Raw genomic sequence first — 15,010 nt, forward strand, 5'->3', positions numbered from 1 at the left:
TTTATATTTTGTTCACCTTCCCCCTTTGCAAGGTTCTCTATGCAAATATATATTTTCTTCACCCCCCCCCCCCCCCCCCCCCCCCCCCCCCCCCATTTCCAGGCTCTCTATGCAAATCTATATTTTGTTCACCTTTCCCCATTTTCCAGGTTCTCTTTGTAAATCTATACTTTGTTCACCTTTCCCCATTTTCCAGGTTCTCTATGCAAATCATCTATAGTTTCTTCACGTTTCTCCTCTTTCCAAGGTTCTCTATGCAAATCTATGTTTTCTTCACATTTCACATATGCATATAAAACCTTTAAAATGTAATAAAAAGTACAGAACCAGATGTTTCGAAACGCTTAGTGTCTTTTGGTTCATCCATGACATAGAAATATATGTCAAATGTTGGTTGTATCGACTTGGGGTAGAGCACCACCGGATTGATCAATGAATATTGAACACGTATAATTCCATATCGTCTATTTCCCAATGAGGTAATCATTACGACTGTAAAACGATCCAATGATCTATATCAACCTGTTATTCTACAAAACCTGAGTTGGTAGATTAACCATAAGCAAACGACAGTTTATCACCGAAATCGTGATATTGGAAGCTCTTGAATGTCGTGAAAAAGGGATATCACAAACAGATGTTTCTAGTTTGAGTTATCTGTCAATACTTTTGTCTTTGCATCAACAACTTTATAAGGACTCCCCCTTAAGTAAGGTGACACTGTAGCATTTGTATTTGATTTTGAAGTTGCTACTGGCAACGGTCTTGTATACTATTGTTCCAAACTGCAATTCTCTAATGGATGCTTCTTGTGATGAAGAACTTGGTATGATATTACATATCCTTAGCATCACTGATGACGATTTAACACTGGCGATAATTGCATAGGCCTTCTACACCATTGGTAAACTGGAATATCTCTTAATTTGTGGATGTAACAGAGTTAGACATTGTTCGTAATCTAACGCAGGCGGGTGTTTTATAGATTATGGTAATAATTGGTGTTGTAACGCATGAAGAGAGAGTTTGTAGATTATGGTAATAATTGGTGTTGTAACACATGAAGAGAGAGTTTGTAGATTATGGTAATTATTTGTGTTTTAACGTATGATGAGAGAGTGTGTAGATTATGGTCAGTATTGGTGTTGTAACGCATGAAGAGAGAGTTTGTAGATTATGGTCATTGTTGGTGTTGTAACGTATGAAGAGAGTTTGTAGATCATGGTCATTATTGGTGTTGTAACGCATGAAGAGAGAGTTTGTAGATTATGGTAATTATTGGTGTTGTAACGTATGAATAGAGAGTTTGTAGATCATGGTCATTATTTGTGTTTTAACGTATGATGAGAGAGTGTGTAGATTATGGTCAGTATTGGTGTTGTAACGTATGAAGAGAGAGTTTGTAGATTATGGTAATTATTGGTGTTGTAACATATGAAGAGAGAGTTTGTAGATTATGGCCATTATTGGTGTTGTAACGTATGAAGAGAGAGTTTGTAGATTATGGCCGTTATTGGTGTTGTAACGTATGATGAGAGAGTTTGTAGATTATGGCCAGTATTGGTGTTGTAACACATGAAGAGAGAGTTGGTAGATTATGGCCAGTATTGGTGTTGTAACGTATGAAGAGAGAGTTTGTAGATTATGGCCGTTATTGGTGTTGTAACGTATGAAGAGAGAGAGTTTGTAGATTATGGCCGTTATTGGTGTTGTAACGTATGAAGAGAGAGAGTTTGTAGATTATGGCCAGTATTGGTGTTGTAACACATGAAGAGAGAGTTGGTAGATTATGGCCAGTATTGGTGTTGTAACGTATGAAGAGAGAGTTTGTAGATTATGGTAATTATTTGTGTTGTAACGCATGAAGAGAGAGTTTGTAGATTATGGTAATTATTGGTGTTGTAACGTATGAAGAGAGAGTTTGTAGATTATGGCCAGTATTGGTGTTGTAACACATGAAGAGAGAGTTGGTAGATTATGGCCATTATTGGTGTTATAACGTATGAAGAGAGAGTTTGTAGATTAAGGCCATTATTGGTGTTGTAATGTATGAAGAGAGAGTTTGTAGATTATGGCCAGTATTGGTGTTATAACGTATGAAGAGAGAGTTTGTAGATTATGGCCAGTATTGGTGTTGTAACGTATGAAGAGAGTTTGTAGATTATGGCCAGTATTGGTGTTGTAACGTATGAAGAGAGTTTGTAGATTATGGTCATTATTGGTGTTATAACGTATGAAGAGAGGGTTTGTAGATTATGGCCATTATTGGTGTTGTAACGTATGATGAGAGAGTTTGTAGATTATGGTCATTATTGGTGTTGTAACGTACGAAGAGAGAGTTTGTAGATTATGGTCATTATTTGTGTTGTAACGTATGAAGAGAGTTTGTAGATTATGGTCAGTGTTGGTGTTGTAACGCATGAAGAGAGAGTTTGTAGATTATGGTCAGTGTTGGTGTTGTAACGCATGAAGAGTGAGTTTGTAGATTATGGCCATTATTGGTGTTGTAACGCATGAAGAGAGAGTTTGTAGATTATGGTCATTGTTGGTGTTGTAACGTATGAAGAAAGAGTTTGTAGATTATGGTCATTATTGGTGTTGTAACACATGAAGAGAGAGTTTGTAGATTATGGTAATTATTGGTGTTGTAACACATGAAGAGTGAGTTTGTAGATTATGGCCATTATTGGTGTTGTAACACATGAAGAGAGAGTTTGTAGATTATGGTCAGTATTGGTGTTGTAACGTATGGAGAGAGAGTTTGTAGATTATGGCCATTATTGGTGTTGTAACGTATGAAGAGAGAGAGTTTGTAGATTATGGTCATTGTTGGTGTTGTAACGTATGAAGTGAGGGTTTGTAGATTATGGTCATTATTGGTGTTGTAACACATGAAGAGAGAGTTTGTAGATCATGGTCATTATTGGTGTTGTAACGTATGGAGAGAGAGTTTGTAGATTATGGTCATTGTTGGTGTTGTAACGTATGAAGAGAGAGTTTGTAGATTATGGTCAGTATTGGTGTTGTAACACATGAAGAGAGAGTTTGTAGATTATGGCCATTATTGGTGTTGTAACGTATGAAGTGAGGGTTTGTAGATTATGGTAATTATTGGTGTTGTAACGTATGAAGAGAGAGTTTGTAGATTATGGTCAGTATTGGTGTTGTAACACATGAAGAGAGAGTTTGTAGATCATGGTCATTATTGGTGTTGTAACGTATGGAGAGAGAGTTTGTAGATTATGGTCATTGTTGGTGTTGTAACGTATGAAGTGAGGGTTTGTAGATTATGGTAATTATTGGTGTTGTAACGTATGAAGAGAGAGAGTTTGTAGATTATGGTCATTATTGGTGTTGTAACGCATGAAGAGAGAGTTTGTAGATTATGGTCATTGTTGGTGTTGTAACGTATGAAGTGAGGGTTTGTAGATTATGGTAATTATTGGTGTTGTAACGTATGAAGAGAGAGTTTGTAGATTATGGTCAGTATTGGTGTTGTAACACATGAAGAGAGAGTTTGTAGATCATGGTCATTATTGGTGTTGTAACGTATGGAGAGAGAGTTTGTAGATTATGGTAATTATTGGTGTTGTAACGTATGAAGAGAGAGTTTGTATATTATGGCCAGTATTGGTGTTGTAACACATGAAGAGAGAGTTTGTAGATTATGGTCATTATTGGTGTTGTAACACATGAAGAGAGAGTTTGTAGATTATGGTCATTATCGGTGTTGTAACACATGAAGAGAGAGTTTGTAGATTATGGCCATTATTGGTGTTTTAACGATGGAAAGATTTTGTAGTTTACGGCCGTTGTTTATGTTGTATTCTTGATTATCACTCTAGTGAAGCTTTTAGGGAAGGTTTTTTTTGTTTATTGCGGATCAAGACGATCGCAAAAAGTGGTTGTGCACCTTAAGCTATAAAATCATTTATCTATAAATACACTCTGATCGAGACAAGTGCATAGCGTAACTCATAAATCGTTAAGTCTATATTGCAATGTTTATCTGCTGCTGTTTATTTTAGAAACAACTCCTTTGCAAAGTCTGAATATTTTCTCATATTGAATGGTAATAACAGCCGAATGTTTATCTTCATTGTCAATTCTTCCCCAATGACATCCGCTTTTTTGCAAAATGTTTCCAACAAGGTTTCAAAGAGCCATTGCTCCCACGGGTCAAACGAGTGAAACATAGAGGACTCCAAGGAAGCAACAGTGGTCAACCACGTGCACGGTAGCTATGCTACACACATTAAGTTATAATCGTATATAATACCGTATATAATATAATGTATACGTCGTGCAGACTTCGTGCGCTCTGAACATCACGTAACTTTGTCCGTTCCCGCAACTGAACTTATAGATACAATACAATTATTGTCATATTCATTCCTTTCCAAATGTCCACTCAATAATGAACGAAGAAGGAATTTCCATTGCAGTCATTATTTGGAACCAATCCTTAACATATTCCGCTGAACTTCTTGACTTTTGAAGACCCATACTTAACGTAAACAAAACAGTTTTCCTTTTGTTTATGTAAATATGATAGAGGTGTGAGTATAAACATCGGATGTCATTGAGGAGTGTTTCTTACTATGAAAATAAACATTAAGGTATTCGAATCACGCCTCGATGTCGAGTTTAACAACTCGTCCAACTTTGTGTAGGATTAACAGTTATTTATGAACTAAACATGAACAGATACATGTTGTTATATAAATCTTAACTATTTCTTCGTTAGGCCTTGTATTTGTCGCGTTCAGAGGGTACTATACATAAGTAGTTTTGTAGCTTAAAATGTACAATCACTTTTTGTGATCGTCTTCGTCCGCCATCTTGAACAGACCCTTGCCTAATTGGAACACGACATTGATTATACTGCTTCATTTGAACGTTTCTGGCCACCACAAGAGCGCTTCTGTTACGTTTCCTCTGATTCTATGTGATATACATGTAGGTTTGGTCAATCACAAGCGAAGCCGAAGACTGATAGTTGAGATATAAAACTGCGATTACATATTGAGAGGTGTACTCATTCCAATCAATCACCTGATTGTGTCGAATATAGTGTGGGCGTGTACTTAAATTTAAAAAAAGGTGAAAACCCATGTATAATCCCTGTCCACTTCTTCCCTCACATAAAATGCGGCCTTCAATCCAGGGCGGCATTGCACTTTGAATCAGTGTAATTTTATAAATGATTTAGTAATTTTATTTTCATAAGGCAATAAGTCATTCGATATATTTACGTCTACACCGGTAATGCCAATACTGGGGCAAAGCTTAAACCAATGTACTGTTTTTGGCCAGGGTTACCCCACAAAAACTTGATTTATTTGATAATTTCACAGGATAATGTGTGCGGTAATACATGCAGAATAGATTGGAAGGTCAGGGTCCTTACTTGGCCTATCCTTTGTCAGGTATTACATTTGTATATAGCTGCACGTTTTATTTGATGACATTTAGATATATATTTTGATTGGTCTTGTGTCCTGTACGGTGAAATAGGTATCAAGGCTTGACGATAGAGAAAGGTAATCCTATACGTATTCGAATCTTTACTAATTAGCCGGTTGATATTACCCAATAGAATTCCACACAAGGAAACGTGCAAATATCGAACGACGACAAGACATGTCAAATGCTCGTCTTCATGATAAATAATTTCCATATTAGAAAACAACACTTAGACTTTGCTGTGTAATGATCGGTAAAAGAAAAAAATATCTCTATATATCTTTATGAGATAAATCACGCTTTCAAAGATCAAAAGTGGGAGAAGGATAGAAATAGGGTAAATTGATTCAGGAATGACATAAAGTAGTAGTCAAGGCGGCTCGGACACGGTTGCCTCTACTCAAATAATGTACATTACTTGTATTTGCTTTATTCTAAGCCAAACTTGTGTTCCTTCGGGACGTTCCCACAAACTAAACAGGGAATGTAGTTAACGCTGATTTACAGGCGTTCCATTACATGCGGCAGAGCGCTAGCTGTCCTTATTTAGCCAACAATCGCGCCGCTCTATGTATTACAGACCACACAGGGTAATTTTGTCTGTAATATTAACCTTGCCATGCTAACGTACGGACTCCAAATATGGTATTTTGAGTTTATTTCAGGAGCATCTCCGGGCGTTCCAATTGCAATGTCGTATGGTTTTAACCTTCCCTCGTGTCTCCTGGATTTACATGGCATTTACACTGATAGTAATACCACAGTGACCATATATGGCAGTAAGCTTTCTTTAGCCTTGTCTGATGGCTTCCGTGTCCTTAATTTGAAATGTGGTAAGTTCATGTCGATCTATCATGCACTGCTTCGATCCGAAACTCTATACGATTGTAATTTACAACATTTGAAATAGGAATTGATTTTTAGCTCAATATCGTATAAGTTTGGAAAAACTGAAATATATTGGTTATGAATATTAATGAAAGTATTTTATTCTGTCATAAGAGTTTCTGTAGTAAGGAAGTCGTCGGTTTATAAACAACGACATGCTTTGTTACACAGATTTTCCTTCTGATTGATGATATCCCTGATATCATAAATATTTTCTCTAAAGTGTCAAATTGCGTCTTTTGCGGTTGAAAGTTTGTTCATATTTAGGTGTTATGCCTTAGGGAATCCTTTCTATAAACAGTACATGTACGCAACAGGTACTCTCCATTCTTGTGGGTATTAATTAGCGATATAGGCCACGTCTAGGATATATCAACACCTGGGTCCTATCATACATTACCTCATTATGATATATTTCTGATGTCATTTGTGTGTTCATTTACTAAATATGTTTTATCATGCCTTCATCTTACACTGTCTTTTCCTTTATTAAATATGTTTTATCAGGCTACATTTTACACGTTATATTCCTTTATTAGATATGTTTTATCATGCCTTCGTTTTATATGGTCTTTTCCTTTATTAGATATGTTTTCTCATGCCACATTTTCACGTTCTTCTCCTCTTTGACACTTTTAGATACATGTATTTTGCTTCTTCTGCGTTGACCAGCGATTAGATTTTCACGCACACAGAAGTTTTGTTATTAGATGTTCAGAGATGCCGATGGAGATCATCGGAAAGTGTTATGGCTGAAATCATGAACCCCGTTTAGTTTTAACTTTGATAAATCAATACAAGTAACAAACGGGAACAACATTAATGTAAATAGTCGGATTCAGAAACAAGGCAAATGTTCTTATATTAATATGATCCCTGTTTCGGTATCATATTAGACGTCCTTGTTTCTTGATATGAATGGCTGCTGCAAAGGCACCAATCCATTTCTGATTAGGGCAAAGTATCGAAGAAACGAGTGCCCTAAAGTAATCACTTAGTCTGTCCGTCAGTCCGACCATCAAGGTCACAGGTCAATGGTAAGTTCAAATGTTGTACCTTCTCACTGATGAACATGCTGTTATGACATTATCAGGCAATGTAGGTTGAAATTTAGCAACACGTCTACTGATCACACTTCCATGTCATGAGGTCAGAGGTCAAGGTCACTTGGTCAAAGCTGAATGTAAAATTGTGTAGCTTTTCACTAATAAACAATTTGTTTTGAGACCACAAAGCAGTGTTTATTAGAATTACACAAGGAGTCAGCTGACCAAATGTCAAGGTCACAGGGTCAACGATCAATGTCAAATTTTGCATCATTTACCAATGAAAGTTTCGTTATGCCCTAATGTCTCAATGTTGTTCACAACTGAACAAGCAGTCCTCTGACCAAATGTAAAAGGTCAAACTTTGTATTTTTTTTTTCTGATGGAAATTTTGTTATGACACTATGAAGCAGTGTTGGTGGGATTTCAGCAAGGAGTCAAAGTTGAAGGTCATCGCTTTAGAGATCACGGTCAAAGGTCAGGGTCAGATGTTGTAGTTTTAAACTGATGGACATTATATAGTAAAGTTATTCACAATTGAACAACAAGTGTAATTACCAAAGGTCAAGTCATAAGGTCAGAGCTCAAGGAGACTTGGCCAAAGATAAGGCCCAAGTTTTATAGCTTTTTATTTATGTACAATTTGTTGACACTATTAAGTAGTGTTTGTTAGAATAGAACAATGGGTTAAATGACCAAACGTCAAGGTCACGTGGTCAAAGGTCAAAGTCGAATTTGCATTTTTCACTGATGAACATTTTGCTATGACATCATGTTCACAATTAAGAAAGGAGTCAACTTATCAAATGTCAATGCCATCGGGTTGGAGTTCAAGGTCGCTGGGTGTTTGTTTCGTGATGAACATTTTGTTATGTCATTATGAAGCAAAGTTGGTAAGAACTAAATAAGGAGGCAACTGACCAAAAGCCGGGGTCACGGGTTCAAAGATGTAAGATTAATGTCAAGCTTAGTATTTGTCACTGACGAACATTTTGCTATGACATTATATAGCTTATTCACAATCGATGAACTGGTTTTTCAAATTTGATCTGAATTAAGGGATAAGTAAACTGAAGACAGATTAAGGTAATCGGTTTTAGATTGCTTGTTACGTTTATCATCCCGTGAACAGCTAGTGTTATGTTGTGACGGAGACTCATTGTAGAAGTTAGTGACTATCTCACTGTACAACATATGAGAGACCTCCATCCGTTGCAATTAGTATTGAGTGTCTTTCTGAAGTGCCTGCTTCTTAGCTTCTCGAGAAACACAAACCGCTACCGGTAAGTAGTGTCGACCCACTCACCTGGAATCCTTACTGGATGTTATGTGGCTAACACTCTTACCAACAGAGCTGTCGCAGCCCAAACTGGATTTAAGGACAAGGTCATTTGGTTCTAAAGATCAAAGCCAAAGTGGATCTCTGACTTTGACTCTTGCTCTTGATGCGGGCGGTTTTCAAATAAATCAAATCAAAGAAACAAATGAAGATTGCACCAGTACGTGGAGATAGAGTTAGAAGGAAACAAGAGGTACAACATTGTATATCTGAAATGTACATTTTGCTTTTTTGCGAGTCTAAGTGTCAAACGTCAACTTTATTTATATGGGCAAACGTCTTTTTGATAGCTATTGGGAATATATTGCTTCAATACGAGACCTTGCTGACCGTCTGATTTCGAGTTCCTTTTTGGTCCACGTTTAATTGATTGTTATCTGTAATTGCGGTTTTGTATCTGTAATTTCGGTTTTGTCAACTTGTCGGTGTGCTTTGTTTTAACTGTAATTGCGGTTTTGTCTACCTGTCGGTGTACTATGTTTTTATCAGTAATTGCGGTTTTGTCTACCTGTCGGTGTACTATGTTTTTATCAGTAATTGCGGTTTTGTCTACCTGTCGGTGTACTCTGTTTTTATCAGTAATTGCGGTTTTGTCTACCTGTCGGTGTACTCTGTTTTTATTTGTAATTGCGGTTTTGTCTATCTGTCGGTGTACTATATTTTACCTGTAATTGCGGTGTTGTCTACCTGTCAGTGTACTGTTTTATCTGTAATTACGGTTTTGAGGGGGCTGAGTTGTGGGTCTAAAAAGGGTCAATTTGGCTAAAGATATAATAATTAAATAAACGACTTCTCTGAAACTAAAATTTGTACATCGCTAATATTTGATTGGTAGCATCCTTATGTGGTCGGGATTCGAAATTGTACAATTTGTGGGGCTGACACCCCGGAGGCCTTAGGGGCGGAGCTAAAAGGTCCATATCGCAATATTGATATTAATGACTTCTTTTCTGGAACTAAGAAATATATGACATTGATATTTCAGTGGTAACATCCTCAGAAGGCTGGGATTCAAATTTATACAAATAATTGGGCCGACACCCCTCTTCCCCCACCCCACCCCTTTGGATCTGGGGTATTTCCCTACCCTTGAAGACTTATTTCTTTTGTTTTATCTTTGAAACCATTCAGATCCCCACCCCATAATCATATACCCTTACTGGTCATCATGAGATGAACACAATCCTGATATAAAAATAGGCCCTAGGGTATTTCCCCACCCAAAGGGAGTTTCTTTAAATACAATCATGTTGAATCTGGACTTTGTTTCTGGGTTATATCTTTGAAGCAGTTGAGATCCCCCACAACATAATCATATATCAACAAATAAAGCTATTAGCAAATGGAACCTAAACATTATTGTAATGTTTGCTCAAATAAACCAGGTGAGCGATACAGGCCTCCGGGCCTCTTGTTATTCGATATTAGATAGTCATAGCAAGATATTCTTCTGTAACGAAATCAAAATTAATATTAAAAATAGAAAAGCAATGGAAATAAGTACCTTTTCAATCGTTATTTTTTTTATTATTTAAAGCAAAGTTTTATTATTACTAAAATACCATTTCACCTTTTATCAGTGAACGGCATTATTGACTAACGCATACATCCCACTGGATATTTGTTAGTGCATGATATAGAACATTTTAAGCGACAACAATGGCCATATAATCAAGATAATGATTTAAACAAATAAAAGCATTTAAAAATAGTCTACAGGCATCACCGTTGTCTCGGTAGTGATAAATGTTTCATTGTGCCAATTTGCTAGGTAGCTAGGTACTGAGGAATGACAATTTTTTTTTGTAATGCAAGGCAGACGGATACGTTATATTTGTCAGGAAAAGGACGTTTGAGTACTGGCATTTTCCTTATCGCCACTATGTAATTTACGTTGGCGCACCAGGGTGTCCAGTAAATTGTCAATTATTGACCTAGGTTCGAACTGGAGATCGGCATCCTTTAGATAGGTGCCCCTGGGCAAAGCCTATAGACAGGGACGCTAATTGATTTACATTTGAAGTGTTGCCGCCACATTTAACGGTTCTTTGTGGTGCCTTTTCGTATTTTTCATCTGCTACGAGCCTGTATATAGCACCAGTCATAAATAATTTCGTAACGAATGTCAAGGAGGAAAGAAATGGTCAGCAGAAATGCATATCGATTAGCACAATCTGCACGCTTTCTAGAGAAACAATTCATCGGTTCAAAGAATCCGAGCATCTCTGATGTACCTCGATATCTTCTAACTATATGATTATACAACCTTGTGATCTCTGGCATCCCAAATATTTAAGATATAACTCACACTGATATACTTGCGTTTTATATATAGTTTTTATTCTTAACAACATGCTGTCTTAAAAAAAATTAATTACAAGCATGGCATGTTGCATGAAAAATCCCCGTTTTACGTGTTATACCGTGTTGTGAATAGCGTAACGAAGCCAATCGGAGTTTATAGGTGTATCTGAGCTTTTATGGATTTACAGGTGGTCAAACGTAATAAAATATCGATGTAGGAAAGACGAAGGAAAGGCTGTGTACATGTAGGTCTTATTTCTAGTCTGTTATATTGTCTACAATGGGCAGCACGTACGTAATGCGGGCGAAAGTCTAACAAGGCAGATACAAGTTTCGTGACTAGACCATATAGAGTATCCATGCATGAGACATGGTGATTTGGCTAGCATTACGCTATATATTCAGGAGATTTGAAGAGGTTGGTCTAACCAACAAGGAATGACAATGAGTGTAAGCGCTGACTGTCAGTTCACTTGATCAATCTCTCGTCCAGCACTACATCAAGTCAGTTTCTTTATCTTCGAATGTACATTATCACTTTCTTCAAGATACTGCTGATTCCGCTCCTCTGGTCCTGTTGCCATCATACAATTAGCATTTCTTTTAAACGGATGTTCGTGACATATCATGTTATACAGAATTTCCTGTGCGACAGTCAGTTTCGTTATTTCTCAATTATATTTTTAGACAGCATGTTTTACCGAATGTCTTTGCTGTCACTTTAAACAGTGGTACAGAGTATGGGCTGCCACGAAGAGTTTGCGATCTATGTTGTCATTTCTTGATATCCTCGTGTATTTGTTAATTCTATATCCTATTGTTATATACATATTGTTTAGGTCACCTGAGGTGAAGTCGCCGTTGATTTATTTCGATCGCCATTTGTCCAGCGTCGTCCGTCAACAATTTACACTTTCGACTTCTCAGAAACCCCTGAACCAATTGTAAAGAAATTTTGCAGAAACCTTTCATGGCCCAATGTCAACCAGAATTGTGAATTGTATGGTGTCAACCTCCCAGGGGACTGAGGGGACGGGGCCAAAAAGGGGCAAATTGACTGAAATTTCAAAAATATTCCTCTCCATACCCAAATAAGGTAGAATCAAATACTCTTTATGGATGGAAGGGTCTCAAGGTGCTTTACCAAAATTGTGAATATTTATGACCCTGAGGAGGGGGTAAACTTTCCTATAGTTTGAATAGGGAAATCATATTTTGACTGGCATTTGTTTGATTTTATTGGAGTTCATTGTAACTTGGTTAACATTATCAGCATTGGATTACAGCTTGATGGTATGTACATATTGACCCTGACTGACCCCTAAGGGCTGATGGGCGGGGCCAAATTGGGTCAATTAAAACCGTTAAGGCCCATAGACCTCTTGTTTCATTCAACTCAAGTGATACGTGTTACTATATATAACATATTGGCAAACTCAATCGACCAACATTTGTAGTGTCTGAAGAGGTGTCGACAGTGTCTTCAATGTATTGTCGTCTCTAGGTCACTTAAGGCGCTGTACAGGAAATACTCAGGCTTTGTTTGGTGAGGAAACTATTTACTTATCAAATCGACATTGCTGGCATTTACATATAAAATATATATATCTGTATGAAGTTGTTTCATAGGAATGCAATTATCACCATATACTGCTTCCTTAAGTGACATTAATTAACTATGACGGACAACAGCAGGTTACGTGTTCGTGTCCACCGCCCCATAGGGAGACTTGACATAGAGACCGGTAATGCTTCAGGAAAGTTATATCCTTTTTCCTTTATATCTGTAGTTAATTCAGTTGTAATGAATTCAATGCGACAGTGATTCAAGTTTATCTTATTAACTTCACGGAAACCGTAATATCAATATCCGTAAAAATGGTACAGGTAACAAACTAGACAGCAGCCTCCTGGTACCAATGTTCGATGTGCAGTTGGATAATGATTTAAATGTAAAGACGTGTTCTGACGCAAAGATTTGTCTTAATCAATAATATTCTCACCCAATGATTTTTGCGCGAAAACATTAAAATATACTTAAAAATGATTCCAGATTTGATCCTACGTGTATCACACTTACTGATTCCAGATTTGATCCTATGTGTATCACACTTACTGATTCCAGATTTGATCCTACGTGTATCACACTTACTGAATCCAGATTTGATCCTATGTGTATCACACTTACTGATTCCAGATTTGATCCTACGTGTATCACACTTACTGATTCCAGATTTGATCCTACGTGTATCATCCTTAATGATTCCAGATTTGATTCTACGTGTATCATACTTACTGATTCATGATTTGATCCTACGTGTATCACACTTACTGATTCCAGATTTGATCCTATGTGTATCACACTTACTGATTCCAGATTTGATCCTACGTGTATCACACTTACTGATTCCAGATTTGATCCTACGTGTATCACATTTACTGATTCCATATTTGGTCCTACGTGTATCATACTTAATGATTCCAGATTTGATCCTACGTGTATCACACTTACTGATTCCAGATTTGATCCTACGTGTATCACACTTACTGATTACAGATTTGATCCTACGTGTATCATCCTTAATGATTCCAGATTTGATCGTACGTGTATCATACTTAATGATTTGGAGATTTTCGTTGGTTGGGGCAGTCATATGGACGTGACGTCATCAGTTGTGAATTGCGCAACAAAATGGTTGTCTCAGCATGATCAAGTCCTCCATATGTCAACATGTACATTTAGAATTATATGATAAGAAATGTCTTAAATTTGTTTTCATTTCGTCTTTAATGAAACTTGTCTGGAAGTTAAATGTTTGCTAGCCATGGCTGGCAAAAAAGTTTCTGAGGCAGGATTGATAAAATCATATGGAATAAAAAATAAATTGAGAGATTGTATTGTAATATAATAATGTGACCCTGTACGAAATCTTCAGATTGTATTGTTATATAATAATGTGACCCTGTACGAAATCTTAAGATTGTATTGTTATATAATAATGTGACCCTGTACGAAATCTTAAGATTGTATTGTTATATAATAATGTGACCCTGTACGAAATCTTAAGATTCTATTGTTATATTATAATATGACCCTGTACGAAATCTTAAGATTGTATTGTTATATAATAATGTGACCCTGTACGAAATCTTCAGATTGTATTGTTATATAATAATGTGACCCTGTACGAAATCTTAAGATTGTATTGTTATATAATAATGTGACCCTGTACGAAATCTTCAGATTCTATTGTTATATAATAATGTGACCCTGTACGAAATCTTCAGATTCTATTGTTATATAATAATGTGACCCTGTACGAAATCTTAAGATTGTATTGTTATATAATAATGTGACCCTGTACGAAATCTAAGATTGTATTGTTATATAATAATGTGACCCTGTACGAAATCTAAGATTGTATTGTTATATAATAATGTGACCCTGTACGAAATCTTAACATTGTATTGTTATATAATAATGTGACCCTGTACGAAATCTTAAGATTCTATTGTTATATAATAATGTGACCCTGTACGAAATCTAAGCTTGTATTGTTATATAATAATGTGACCATGTACGAAATCTTAAGATTGTTTTGTTATATAATAATGTGACCCTGTACGAAATCTTAAGATTGTATTGTTATATTATAATGTGACCCTGTACGAAATCTTAAGATTGTATTGTTATATAATAATGTGACCCTGTACGAAATCTAAGATTGTATTGTTATATAATAATGTGACCCTGTACGAAATCTAAGATTGTATTGTTATATAATAATGTGACCCTGTACGAAATCTAAGATTGTATTGTTATATAATAATGTGACCCTGTACGAAATCTAAGATTGTATTGTTATATAATAATGTGACCCTGTACGAAATCTAAGATTGTATTGTCCCAATCTCTGTCTCCTCACAGAAAATACAGAAAATATCCTTTAACTATTATTGGAAGCCT

The 15,010-nt window shown here is 36.3% G+C and overlaps 1 protein-coding gene across 1 annotated transcript in view; it reads left to right on the forward strand.

The window, feature by feature from the left end:
- LOC117331309 (glycine-rich domain-containing protein 1-like) overlaps positions 1–15,010 on the forward strand; it is a 47,440-nt gene that overhangs the window by 28,296 nt on the left and 4,134 nt on the right. The gene's annotated exons all lie outside the window — the stretch shown is intronic.

This window comes from Pecten maximus, chromosome 7 (assembly GCF_902652985.1).
Source record: "Pecten maximus chromosome 7, xPecMax1.1, whole genome shotgun sequence".
Lineage (NCBI taxonomy): Eukaryota > Metazoa > Mollusca > Bivalvia > Pectinida > Pectinidae > Pecten > Pecten maximus.